This window comes from Lithobates pipiens, unplaced genomic scaffold (assembly GCF_037356315.1).
Source record: "Lithobates pipiens isolate NorthernLeopardFrog02 unplaced genomic scaffold, aLitPip1_a1.2 Scaffold_11, whole genome shotgun sequence".
Classification (NCBI taxonomy): domain Eukaryota; kingdom Metazoa; phylum Chordata; class Amphibia; order Anura; family Ranidae; genus Lithobates; species Lithobates pipiens.
The window spans coordinates 4,309,500-4,324,037 of NW_027507696.1; the positions used below are offsets into that span (position 1 = coordinate 4,309,500).

The 14,538-nt window shown below is 46.3% G+C and overlaps 1 protein-coding gene across 1 annotated transcript in view; it reads right to left on the minus strand.

The window, feature by feature from the left end:
* The window catches only part of GPSM1 (G protein signaling modulator 1), a 391,197-nt gene that overhangs the window by 335,628 nt on the left and 41,031 nt on the right, over positions 1-14,538 (minus strand). The window contains exon 2 of the mRNA XM_077468201.1: positions 7,964-8,031. The gene's annotated coding sequence lies outside the window, so the exon portion shown is untranslated. The remainder of the gene's footprint in view (positions 1-7,963; positions 8,032-14,538) is intronic.

The following is a 14,538-nucleotide window of genomic DNA, read 5'->3' on the forward strand; positions in this document are numbered from 1 at the left end:
AGTTGCAATAGTCAAGGTGAGAGATAACAGTGAATGAGTAGCTTGGTGGTTTCATTAGTTAAAAGGGGCGTATTTTAAAGCCGTTCTTCACCCAAAAGGGGAAGTTCCACTAATCTGATCCCTCCCCCCCTCCGGTGCCACAATCGGCACCTTTCAGGGGGGAGGGGGGTGCAGTTACCTGGATAATCCAGGTATTTGCACCCACTTCCGGGCAGACCGCCGCAGACCCCCGCCCCCGTTGTGTTCTGGGAAACACACAGTTCCCAGGACACAGCGGGGGACCAGAAGAGACATGCAGCGCGACTCGCGCATGCGCAGTAGGGAACCGGGCAGTGAAGCCACGATGCTTCACTTCCCTATTCCTTGACAGAGGATGGCGGCGGGGGCAGCAGCGAGACGAGCGATCGCTCGTCATCTGCCGCCGACATCGCTGGACCCTGGGACAGGTAAGTGTGATTTTATTAAAAGTCAGCAACTGCAATATTAGTAGCTGCTGGCTTTTAATATTTTTTTTTTAGGTGCAGAACCACTTTAAAGAGGAAGTAAACCCTTCCAAACAACTTGGACCTATAGGTAAGCCTAGATTAAGGCTTACCTGTAGGTCCAAGCAATATCTCCTAAACCTATATGGTTTAGGAGATATTTGCCCGAAAATGGGCACCGCTGTCTACGGCGCATGCGCCGTAGACAGCGGCGCGCAGGCGCACTAAATGCGGCAAATCCAAGAATGGATTTGCCAAATTTGTCGACTCCCGTGCGCATGCGCGGGAGTGACGTCATCGCGGCTTCGCCGTATGACAGCGGCGGAGCTGCGAGGCGCGACTCCCGTGCGCATGCGCGGGAGTGACGTCATCGCGGTTGCGCCGCTGTGATTCGTCGGAGCTGCGAGACGCCACAAGCAACATGGATGCGGCGGACTACAGGGGACAGCGGCGACTTCGCTGGCTCCTGTGTCAGGTAAGTGACACATAATGAGCTACTATGCGATGCATAGTAGTCCATTATGCTTTACCTTTGCAGGGAAAAAAAGAGGAAGTAAACCCATCAGGGTTTACTTCCACTTTAAAGATGTTACAGAGGTGTAAAGTCTACCAGCTTTTGACAACTGGATTTGGGGCTGAAAGGACAGATCAGAGTCTAGGATTACACCTAGTATCCTGGCGTGAGGGGAGATATTGATGGTTTCATTGATTTTGATAAAAAAGTCATGGAGGGGGACACGGGCGGGGAAGAATATTACCAGCTTGGTTTTATTTTGAATCTGTTTTATTAAGTTTCAAGCACTTTTTTTTTTTTACACCACAATGAATAAACATAGGCAAGGAATAACATATTTCTATTGAGTGTACAAGTATACATTAGAATCAGAAGGACATTAAAAGAACATGTATCACGTAATCATAGTCATGTGGAAATCATTGAGGAATGTAGAAATAAGTGAAATAAACCAAGCAATGGTAAACCAAATAACCAGTAGACCACTATAAACAGTGGTGTAGAAAAGCAGAAAAAAACAAGGCTCAACACTTATTGCCTGCAAGTGTGGTGAAACTAAAATTAATTTAATCTTAAAAAAAGGTAAGGAAGGAGGAGTAGAAAGGGCAGATAAATATGGACAGAGTAAAATAAAAATGGTAAAGAAAGGGAGATTGGAGATAAGGTATATCAAGCTACTCATGAGAGGGTCTAGGGGAAACAGTAGGAGCTGTATCCGCTATAAAGGGGTCAAAATCAGAAGAGAACCGGAAGTGTAACCAAACAGTTCACATAATGGTGTGGACCTCACTTTTATCAGCATCCCATGCTAACATTCTTTCAATATGTTCGACCCAGTCCACTCCGCAGGCCCAATCTGCTAGAGAGGGGACCACTGGTTGACGCCAAGACCTAGCGATAATTGATCGTGCAGCCGTCAGCAAATGGCTAATTAGTCTCTTCTTGATTTGGTTGTATGACCCCGGTAACATAGATAGGACTGTTAAGCGGGGTTCATTAGGATATTTGTCCCCTAAAAGCTTGTCATATAGCTGTAGAATTTTCTCCCAAAAAGGGGTAACACGGCACGTACCCCAAATGTGTGTCATGTTACCTGGGGCCTGCAAGCATCTCCAGCATATGTCTAGAACATTAGGATCGAGCTTATGTGTAAGGCTGGCAGAAAGCTAGCCTGTATTTGTGGGAGGAGTCTGAGGGTACATAATCCTCCTGTGTTGACGTCTCTTTCAGGGTTGACATTTCCAGGTTGGCAGGGGGGACCGCATCACTTCCGGGTTTTCGAGTGTTCAGTTTAATTACCTGTCTCTGCGCTGCAAGTTACTCGGGCTCACTTACTACTTACACGAGGGTGGCTGGCCGTCATCAGGTTCATTCACGCTTGGGGGTCTTGACATTTCTGCTCATGTTCTCATACTTAGGTAGGCTGGAGGGGCGTTGTTGTTCTCATGTCTGGTTGTCTGTCATTTTCTCTATATTGTGTTTCTTCAGGTTGGGTTTTCCGCATGTTCCTGGAATGACTAGTTCACGTTTATCCCTTCAACCATGGGAGGGGGGGGGGTTTAGAGCCGGGTAGCACCCAGTCTTAATGAGTCAGTCCATAATTCAGCTCTCGGCTGAGTTTTGGCACAGGAGACGGCGGTCCGCTTCGGTTTGTTTCCAATTTCATCTCAGCCACTCTTGTCCACCAGCAGGGTACATGTGCTAGGCATTATTCTTGTATGCAGATTCATGGGGGCTAAGCATGCTCTCCACAACCTGGTATGGTTGCGAGTCAGGATGGAGGTGATTGTAGCTCACGCAGTCAGAGGCAGGGTGTCTGTGCACCCCCAGCTCTTGCTCTTCTTCCATTCCTGCAGGCTAGGTCAGCATCCCCTTGGTCCGTCTTTCAGGCCTTCTGGTTTATATGTCTGTGCCAAGTAGGTTCCTTGTCAGGGGTGGTGTTGGAATCTCCCATCCCCGGTCCTCAGACGGCCTGCTGGAAGTACTTCCAGATCAAGTTTTGTTTAAAGTATCTTGGCTTCAGCAGTCAGTCATGCTTTCATTACCAATAAGGTTATGGAGGCAGCGACTTCCAGGGGTGCTTGGTGTGGTTTCTTTAACTTCATCCTGAAGGTGGGGGGCCGGGCCTCCAAGGTGCCTAGTGGCAAGTTCCAATATAGTTTGTTACTTTGGCTGTTCTTTCCTGCGAAGACTCGAAGATCGTTTCAGGTGGGACCAGTGTTCTGTGTGTCTGGCATGTTTTTTTCCAGGTTTAACGATGCTTGCTACCATAGCGTATTGACCGTATCCACCTACTCCATCAACCTATCCAACATATCCATCAGGTATCCAGCACTTCAGACTCCTGCCAGTTGTCCTTTTTTGCAACTCACCCTCTCACTTCCCCAGACCAAGTGAACGATCACATTGTGTCCCCCATCGGATAGTGTCCGCTGTTTACTGCGCATGAGCAGTACACAGCACACATAAATTTCGAAAATAGCCGAAGATGAACGGCGCCTGCGCCGTGAGTCCAGGTTCTAGCCCCACCATCCAAGTGGACATAGAGTTAGAATAAAAAGAGCCGAGCACAGCAAGGCCGTGCCCGAAGCGTGGCGAACGAAGCGAGCCGGCGAGGGGCCCTCTGAAATATCTGCAGCCCCATATCCACTTGGATAGTGGGGCTACAGCCTCCACTCACGGCGCAGGCACCGTTCATCTTCGGAGATTTTTCAAATCTCCTTCTGCTCCGTACTGTGCAAGCGCTGCGCCTGCGCAGTACGGGGTGGACAGTATCCGATGGCCGGACGCTATATGGCAGAACACCGGGACGCTTTCTTTTGACAGCTGAGTGAGCAGATAATCTCTCCACTTGTTTATATGAAAGAATCGCCTACTCTCAGTGGAAGAGATCTTAAGGGGTGGTGAATCGAGATTGCGTTTTTTTTAATGATTAATCGTGCAGCTCTACCATATAGTCCCCACTGTAATATACATCTCCCCTATTGTAATATTGGCTGAGCATCGCCGAGTATGGTTGGGTATCGCAGAGTATGGCTGGGTATTACCGAGAATGGCTGGGTATGGCCAGAGTATTGGCAGAGTATTGGCGAGTATCGCAGAGTATTGGCAGGGTATCGCAGAGTACTGGCGAGTATCGGCAGGGTATTGCAGAGTATCGGCAGGGTATCGGCCGAGTATCGCCAGGGTATGGCAGACTATTGGCAAGGTATGGCAGGGTATTGCAGAGTATGGCAGGGTATTGCAGAGTATGGCAGGGTATGGGAGGTGTGACATTGGGGTGTTTAGCTCAATTGGTAGATGCATTTTTTAGTCCACATCAGGCAGGCGTTGATGGTTAAGGGCCTGGTAGCCCACGTTTATTATAAGAAAAACTAAATATTAGTCCATCCAGTAATCCCACGCAGGGGTCCAGGCTTAAATTAAATACACACAAAAATCCAAACGAAAATGCTAGCCCACCTGGCTACTCTTCAGCAGTAGTGCTGCTATAAGTACTTGCCCCTCAAAAGAACTGCTTGGATACACACAGTCTTAGGCTCCTTGGACGCACACAGCTTCAAGCCCTTTAACACACAGCTTTGGACTCCTTGGATGCACACAGCTTCAACCCTTCAACGCACACAGCTTTGGGCTCTTTGGACACACACAGCTTCAACCCTTCAACGCACACAGCTTTGGGCTCTTTGGACACACACAGCTTTGGGCTCTTTGGACATGCACAGCAGCAAGCTACTCCACTCCACCATCCTTCACCAACAGCCCTTCATTATATGGCCTGTGTGCAGCTGGGCACACACCCTGCTCGTTATCACCAAGACCTGGACACAGGGTTGGAGATCCCTCTTTCCTCCAATTTCACAGGGACAGAGCCTCGCTCTGTCACAGAGGGTATTTCATTGGAAGAGTATGGAGGGATGGCTGTGGCTGCACTTGTCACAGAGCAGCGCTGTGGGCTCTACAGATGCAGTCCACAGTGTTGCTGCCATCCGAGGAGCCGGCGTCATCATGACGGCGGTTTGTTTACAAGTGATCGCGCCATCATTTGACGGAGCGATCACATTGTAAACGCTGACGGGTGCACCAAGATGGCCGCCGCTTCAGAACTAGGCCGAAGCCACGGCCTTTCCTAAGGCCGAGACCATGGAGCGCTCCGCGGATCGCGGTGTGTGCCGATCCAAACGGGGTGACCCGTTCCGATCACGGATCGGTGACGATCCATTGCACCCCTGGTATTTTCTCAGAGCTACTTCACTGGTGTCCATTTGAAGCATTTCATTCTTCTCGGCCATCTTTTGCAGGGGCTCCTCGGACCAGCCTTTGCTCAATTTCGCCCACGTAGCCTCTCATCGCAAGCAGTTCATTCTCACGTCTGTGTTGTCTCGGGCATCAGGCTCAAGCAAATCTTTCATGGGACATTTAGGGGAGTTCTGGGCTGCTTCGCAGGTTCAATAGGGGGTTCCTGCTATCACAAGTCCTGAGTCGGTGGGTTTCTCCTGTCATAGCGGATACTTACCGGATACATATACTGTTGCCATTCGGGCGCGTGCTACTCTACTTGACGAATGGTTACCTACCCTTCTTCACCTAAACATGTGTCTCTTGCCTTCTTTTCAGGCATACTGTCCAGCTAGGCCAAGGCACACCTCAGACCTTGGTTGTTAGGTTTATCGCTTTTCTGACTCTGACTACAAGTGTAAGGCTGTCAGGAGGCTAGACTGTGTTTGTGGGAGGAGTCTGAGGGTACATAATCCTCCTCCTGTCAGGTCCATTGTTGGCGTCTCTTTCAGGGTTCCCACCCGTTTCCCCCAGCCTTCATACTTACTCATACTCATTGTACATTTTTCTTATTCTTACATTCAGGGTATGCCTTCTTTTCAGGCATACTGTCCAGCTAGCTTGGTTGTTAGGGATATCGCTTTTCTTACTTGAAGACTCTGACTACAAGTAAAATAGTGGGGCACCGGTACCACCTAGAGAAAATACGATAATTCCTTAGTTGGGTATGAGAAAACAAAGCGCCAGTGTTTTGCCCCATTCCATATCATCCAGAGACAAATTTATCTCCCTTCCCCATTTTGAAAAGAATGGTGGTGGGTTTGGATAAGAGGCCTAAATTAGTATCGGATATATAAGGGATAGTGAATTATCTGGTCTTTCCATCCGGGATAGCAGTGACTCAAAGGCTGTATGTGGTCTTGTCAGATCATCAATGTTCGGTATTTTGTTTATAATGTGTGTTAATTGAGCATGTTCAAGCCAAGCCATAGAAGGGCTGTGGCAGTAGGAGAGCATGTCAGGTAAGGTAATTGGTTTTCCAGCATGGAGCGTATAACTTAACAGAGGAGCCTCTATCTTTCGCCAAATAAGAAAAGCAGGTTTACCACAAGTCAGAGGGAAGGAGTTGATATCAAATAATGGCGTCAAGGTACCGGGTCTTGAGGATAATAAACCTTTGGTATGGTAGCTGTCCCAAATTCACAGCGTATCGGAAGTCACAAGGGGCATTAGGTCTGTAGGGGGTCTGCGTGTCGCGTATGTCCATGGAAGAGATGTGAGGTCGGGATTTATTCAGTCATTTTCTAATGATGTTCACAGTTTAGTGGCTGAACCATGGTACCAAATCGACTATTCTGATCCATGATCCGTGCGCACATCAGGGCCAGCCGGCACATACACACACAAGCACGCATAGGCGCGTGAGCCAGAGCGGCCAACGATCCATCCAGCAAGGTAACCTCTCTGACAATCAGGTTGTGCTGAATCAGAAATCTCTTAAGTTTATTAATTTGGTTGTAGGAGATTGAGCTTTTGCCCGAGGAAGTGTCCACTGTAGGGTTCAAAACACTATTAAAATCTCCAGCAGCGAGGATCACCCCTTTGGCAAATGCCAATAGCTTGTGAAGATATTGAATAGTATTAGTGATTTGGTCTTAGTTAGCAGTATATACAGTATATTAGCTAGGGTGTATGTCTTACCACTAATGCCGCGTACATACGACCGGACTTTTCAACATCTAAGGTCCGACGGAACGATTCCGGCAGACCATTTGATCGTGTGTGAGCTGCAGCGGACTTTTGATTTGCAAAAATCCGTCAGACTTTAGAAATGGAACATGTTTCAAATTTTTCCGCCGGAACTCCGCCGGACCCAGTTCCTACCGAGAAATCCGCTCGTGTGTATGCTAGTCCAACGGACAAAAAACTACGCGAGGGCAGCTATTGGCTACTGGCTATGAACTTCCTTATTCTAGTCCAGTCGTACGTCATCACGTTCGAATCCGTCGGACTTTGGTGTGATTGTGTGTGGCCAAGTCCGTTCATTCGTAAAGTCCGTCAGAACTCTGCCGAAAGTCAGTCGGACCTAGTCCCTCGAAAAGTCTGGTCGTGTGTACGCGGCATAAGAGATATTTTCAAACACAAATATCTCCCGTCAGGATCTGAACAGGAATCTAGAAGAGTATAATTTAATGATTTATGGAGGGCCAAGTCATTTAGAACCCTTTTAAGTTTAAGGAAACAAAAACAGTAGGTAAACACGTCCCAGCTATATAATTTTAATGAATGAATGAAATACTTGTATGGCGCACAATGCGAACTGAATCGCCTCTAGGCGCTGTGGCAAGCTTTGATCATCTGCTAAAAGAGGAAGGTCTTGAGTTTTTTCCTAAAAGCCAGGTGATTTTCTTCCAGGCGGATGCTGATTGGTAGAGCATTCCATAGCCGAGGCCCTTGGACAGCGAATCTCCAATCACCCTTGGATTTATACCGGGCTTTGGACATTTGTTTTAATGGATTCACAAGAGGGGTATCATGGTGGGAGAGGAACCACAAGACAGAGTACAAAAAAAAGGAAAAGCGTGGGGAGAGAGTCTCCATAGGACAGTATAGATAATATATTCTATAAGGGGTTTTATCCATCAAGTGGTTCACGGAGCAGTATTATGGTAATAGGGCAAGAACCAACCTTTACAATTGGAGGTGAATTATGGAGACATTTGCGGGTCCCACCCAGGGGTCCTCTTGGAATCCAAGCTAGGGAGAAAAAAAAAACATTCCTAAGTTAACAGCCTGTCACAATATCGAAATTAAATTCTATACTCAAATGCAGAAGCACCAGTAGACATATAAGTGTTGAGCTAAATTCAAGATTAGGGTTCTGGACATTGCTCAAAAGTAAATTGTAGGAAGCTATACAGTAAAGGAAAAACCATCATATGGTATTGATAATGTTCTGTATATGTGAAAGATCCCCCCCTACATTGCGATATTGGTATCCAAGGTTTGTGGATTGGTATCGGGGGTGAAGCAATCCAGGACGATAGTCAATTCTGTACCATTGTATCAACTGCTGGGTGTAATCTGAACAGGCATTTCTGAACAGAGTTCCGGTCAGTCTGGGACTTTAAGGGTTCCCTAGAGGAAGACCTGTGTCTATGTCTGTATGCATCTAAAGGCCGGAACCATGGTAAGGCATGTACAGTTACCTTGTAAGCATTTCACCCACATGGCACAGCTAGAGAACTTACCACGGTGTGCTCTTCTGATTGGTGTGGTCAGTTTTTAATAGAAAAGTGGAGGGACTGGCAGGAACACCAGGGATTTCACATAAAGGAAGCAGTACAAAGAGAACAGGATACTTTCTTATACAAGTACATGGTACCACAGGCGCATATCAGGAATATGAAGCGTTGGGGTAACAAACGCTTTGACATTAATCTTCCCCTGGTAATCTAGCCAGTAACACACCTCATGTATTACGGTGCCCCCACTCTGAATGAAGGAGCACAGGGGGGACATTTGGACAGCAGCATTGCCAGTCGGGAGGGGAGTGTTAGATGGATTAGCAGCTTTAAATACACTAACAAATTAACACCAAACTCCAGCTCATACTTAATGAGCATTTACAGCAGTTTTTTTTTTCCTTTTTAACATAAATACAGTAAGGGGAAAAAGTATTTGATCATCTGCTGATTTTGAATGTTTGCCCAGTGACAAAGAAATGATCAGTCTATAGTTTTAATGGTATGTCTATTTTAACAGTGAGAGACAGAACAACAAAAATATCCGGAAAAACACATAAAAAAATAAAAAAAAAGTTAGAAATTGATTTATATTTTAATGAGGCAAATAAGCATTTGACCCCTTCGCAAAACATGACTTGGTACTTGATGGCAAAACCCTTGCGGGCAGTCACAGAGGTCAGAAATTTTTTGTATTTGGCCACCAGGTCTGCACACATCTCAGGAGGGATTTTGTTCAACTCCTCTTTGCAGATCCTCTCCAAGTCACTAAGGTTTTGAGGCTTAACTTGAACCTTCAGCTTCTCTCCACATACTTTCTATGGGATTAAGGTCTTGAATCTCCAGGAGCTTAATGTGCTTCTTCTGGAGCCGCTCCTTTGTTGCCTTGACCGTGTGTTTTGGGTCATTGTCATGCTGGAATAACCATCCACAACCCATTTTCAATGCCCTGGCTGAGGGAAGGAGGTTCTCGCCCAAGATTTGACAGTACATGACCCTGTCCATCTTCCCTTTAATGCAGTGAAGTTGTCCTGTCCCCTTAGCAGAAAAAACACCCCCAAAGCATAATGTTTCCACCTCCATGTTTGATGGTGGGGGTGGTGTTCTTGGGGTCATAGGCAGAATTCCTTCTCCTCCAAACACGGCGAGTTGAGTTGATGCCAAAGAGCTTGATTTTGGTGTCATCTGACCACAACACTTTCACCCAGTTCTCCTCTGAATCATTCAGATGTTCATTAGCAGACTTCAGACGGGCTTGTACATGAGCTTTCTTGAGCAGGGGGACCTTGTGGGCGCTGCAGGTTTCAGTACTTCACGGCGTAGTGTGTTACCAATTGTTTTCTTGGCGACTATGGTCCCAGCTGCCTTGAGATCATTGACAAGATTCTCCTGTGTAGTTCTGGGCCGATTCCTCACCGGTCTCATGATCATTGAAACGCCACGAGGTGAGATCTTGCATGGAGCCCCCAGACCGAGGGAGATTGACAATTATCTTGTGTTTCTTCCATTTTGTCACCCTCTCACCAAGCTGCTTGGTGATAGTCTTGTAGCCCATTCCAGCCTTGTGTAGGTCTACAATTTGGTCCCTGACATCTTTGGACAGCTCTTTGCTCTCCTTTAAGAGAGTGCTTCCAATCTCAGCTCATTACCCGTATAAAAGACACATGGGAGCAAGACATCTTGCTGATTTATAGAGGATCTAATACTTATTTCACTCATTAAAATGCAAGTCAATTTATAACTGTTTTTGAAATGGGTTTTTCTGGATATTTCTGTTATTCTGTCTCTTATTGTTAAAACAAACCTACCATTAAAATTTATAGACTGATCATTTCTTTGTCAGTAGGCAAACGTACAATATCAGCAGGGGATCAAATACAGTGGTATTTGTGGCCACACATAATACAAAAGATATTTCCCTCAGCCTCAGACCAGTGTTGGCATTGTGGGAGAGCAAGAGGGATCATACTTCACATATAATGGACATGTTTCTTGATTCTAACCTTCTGGATGAGGTTTCCCTATGTATGTCTTCTTTATATCACTTTTTCATCCACCCTATGGAACAACTGGCCACCATTTGCCCCCCATCTAATACCTCTGCTCTTTTAACCCCTTCCCGCCGAGCGTACGCAGATATGCGTACTCGTCTTCCGGGGGGTATACCGGGATGATGCCCGCACCTGCAGGCATCATCCCGGTACCGTCTTTTACAGCGGGCGATTGGCTATCCAGCCATAACAACCGATGCGGCTAAAAGCCGCTCGGCTGTTATGCCGGAGGAGCGGGAGGGGACGTCCCCCCCTCCCGCCGCCTCCCGCCGCTATTACCGGTGCTCCCGCTCGATCGGGAGCACCGATTGCGTGTCCGATGGCTCCGGCCGCTGGGGAGGAACTGGAACGAAGCCGTAATCGGCTTCGTTCCAGTCTCCTCATAGTAAACACGGAAGCGACGTCATGACGTCACTTCCCGTTTACTCGGCTGCCAATGGCGCCGGTTTTAAAAAAATATCCGGTATTCAGAATCGCCGTTTTCGGCGATCTGAATACACTGAAGTGTGAAGGAGGGGTGGGGGGTCTTTTAGACCCCCGATCCCTCCATAAAGAGTACCTGTCACCACCTATTACTGTCACAAGGGATGTTTACATTCCTTGTGACAGCAATAAAAGTGATCAAAATTTTATTTTTATTTTTTAAACAATTTAGTAATTTTAAAATAAATAAAATAAATAAAAAAATAAAAAAAAATTTTTTAAAGCGCCCGCCGTCCCCGCGAGCTCGCAAAGCAAAGAAAACGCATACGGAAGTCGCGCCCGCGTATGTAAACGGTGTTCAAATCACACATGTGAGGTATCACCGCGATCGTCAGAGCGAGAGCAATAATTCTAGCACTAGACCTCTTCTGTTACACTAACCTGGTAACCGTAAAAAATGTTTAAAGCGTCGCCTATTGAGATTTTTAGGTACCGTACTTTGTCGTCAATCCACAAGTGCGTGCAATTATAAAGTGTGACATGTTTGGTATCTATTTACTCGGCGTAACATTATCTTTCACATTATGCAAAAAAAATGGGATAATTTTACGTTTTTTTTTTTTTTTTATTAATGAAAGTGTACCTTTTCCCAAAAAGTTGCATTTAAAACACCGCTGCGCAAATACCGTGTGACATAAAATATTGCAACAATCGCCGTTTTATTCTCTAGAGTCTCTGTTAAAAAAATATATATAATGTTTGGGGTTCCAAGTAATTTTCTAGTAGAAAATATGGATTTTAACTTGTAAACACCAAATTCCAAAAACAGGCTTAGTCATGAAAAGGTTAATGCCCTGATTGACACAAATCTATTTCATTTAGGCTCTATTCAGATCTAGGCGTCGATATTTTACAAGTGTTTTTTGGGTGTTTTTACAGCATTTCTGTACAGACATTTTGAAGTTGACAAGTCACCAATGAAAAGCAGTAAAATGCCTGTAATCTGCCAAAAAAAAAAAAAAGAAGCTCATGAGCGACAGATGTTTTGCTTAAGGCAACATAACACTCAGATGTGAACAGGGGCCATTGAAACTAATGGGATTTGTCTTGTTGGGCATTTTTAGAGCTGAGGCTTAGAGCAGTAAAAATCGCCCAAAAACGCCTAGATGTGAATGGAGCCTTAAAGATGTTAGGCCATACTGTAGAAAGCCCTAGAAAGTTCTAGGAGATAGCTAGTATGTTTATTAAAGCGGAGTCCCACCCAAAAGTGGAACTTCAGCTCATTTGTTTCCTCCCCTCCTCCGGTGCCACAATTGACACCTTCCTGGGGGGGGGGGTGTTCCCACTTCCAGGAGCCATAGGCGCGGATATTGACATCGCCACTCAGCTCCCTCCTCTTCCTCCTGTCCTCGGGCCAGTAAGAGAGAGGAGCGGAGCTTCGCACATGCGCAGTAGGGTTCCTGGCTTGAAGCAATGGCGGCAGCACCCGACAGCTGATGGAAACATCAGCTGTGGTGCCAACATCGCTGGAGTCCAGGACAGGCAAGTGTCCTATTATTAAAAGCCAGCAGCTACAGTATGTGTAGCTGCTGGTTTTTAATTTTTGCAGCAGTGGGCAGGCCTCCGCGCAGTAGGGTTCCTGGCGTGAAGCAATGGCGGCAGCACCCAACAGCTGATGGAAACATCAGTTGTGGTGCCAACATCGCTGGACTCCAGGACAGGTAAGTGTCCTATTATTAAAAGCCTGGTTTTTAATTTTTGCAGCGGTGGGCAGGCCTCCATTTTAATAACTAAATGTAGGTAACCTAATAATGTTCTATATCCACAGCTATTTCTCCTCTGATTACAGTCTGTACTTCAAAAACGTACTACTTAAAAAACAAAGTATGAAAAAGACATATAGTTTGAAATGACTGTGGCATAGCATGCATACTAGCACATTATGACATTACCTTGCAGGGACAAAAAATATATAAAAAATGTCCAGCGGTTTACAACCACTTTAAGTGAAGGTCTGCTTTAAGGAGTGGGGTGGTGGGGAGCCAATCCCCCTGGGTCCATTCCTAAGCTCTTCCGTGCCTTAGGGAGCCTAGGACCACTATACTTAGTAGGGCCGACTGAGTACAGAGGAGAAGGAACATCCATTCCCACCCCTCCTCTCTGAAGAGTGAAGCCAGAAGTGACTTGTATTATATCACTTTTGGTTTCAGCTGTTTGTTTACCAGCCTAATATTACTGCCTTGGCAAGCATCTGATTAAACCAATCCCTGATCTCTCACAAGAGCACCTGGCACTGCCCATGCCATCACAAGGGATGTTGTTCATCCCTTGTAATAGCAATAAAGTTGATTAAAAACACAAAAAACACAGCCTTTGCCATGACACTCAAAATTGAGCTCAGGTGCATACTGTTTCCACTGATCATCCTTAAGATGTTTCTATAACTTGATTGAGTCCACCTGTGATAAATTCAGTTGATTGGATTTTATATGGAAAAGCACACACCTGCCTATAGAAGGTCCCACAGTTAACAGTGCATGTCAGAGAACAAACCAAGCCATGAAGTCCAAGGAAATGTCTATAGACCTCTGAGACAGGATTGGATCAAGGCACAGATCTGGGGAAGGTTACAGAAAAAAATTCTGCAGCATTGAAGGTCCCAATGAGCACAGTGGCCTCCATCATCCCTAAATGGAAGAAGTTTGGAACCACCAGGACTCTTCCTAGAGTGGTCCGCTCGGCCAAACTGAGTGATCGGAGGAGAAGGGCCTTAGTCAGAGAGGTGTCCAAGAACCCCCTTGTCACTCTGACAGAGCTCCAGCGTTTCTCTGTGGAGAGAGGAGAACCTTCCAGGAGTACAACCATCTCTGCAGCACTCCAATCAGGCCACTATGGTAGAGTGACCAGACGGAAATAACTCCTCAGTAAAAGGCACATTGTAGCATGCCTGGCGTTTTCCAAAAGGCACCTGAAGGATTCTCGGACCATGAGAAACAAACTTCTCTGGTCTGATGAAACAAATATTGAACTCTTTGGCCTTAATGGCAAACGTCATCACCTGGCCAATACCATCCCTACAGTGAAGCATGGTGGTGGCAACATCATGCTGCGGGGATGTTTTGCAGTGGCAGGAACTGGGAGACTAGTCAGGATCGAGGGAAAGATGAATGCAGCAATGTAGAGAGACATCCTTGATTAAAAAACCTGCTCCAGAGTGCGCTGGACCTCAGACTGGGGCAAAGGTTCATCTTCCTACAGTACTACAACCCTAAGCACACAGCCAAGATAACAAAGGAGTAGCTACGGACAACTCTGTGAATGTCCTTGAGTGGCCCAGCCAGAGCCCAGACTTGAACCAGATTGAACATCTCTGGAGAGATCTGAAAATGGCTGTGCACTGACACTCCCCATCTGACCTGATGGAGCTTGGGAGGTCCTGCAAAGAAGAATGGGAGAAGCTGCTCAAAAATAGGTGTGCAAAGCTTGTAGCATCATACTCAACAAGACTTGAGGCTGTAATTGGTGCCAAAAGGTGCTTCAAGAAA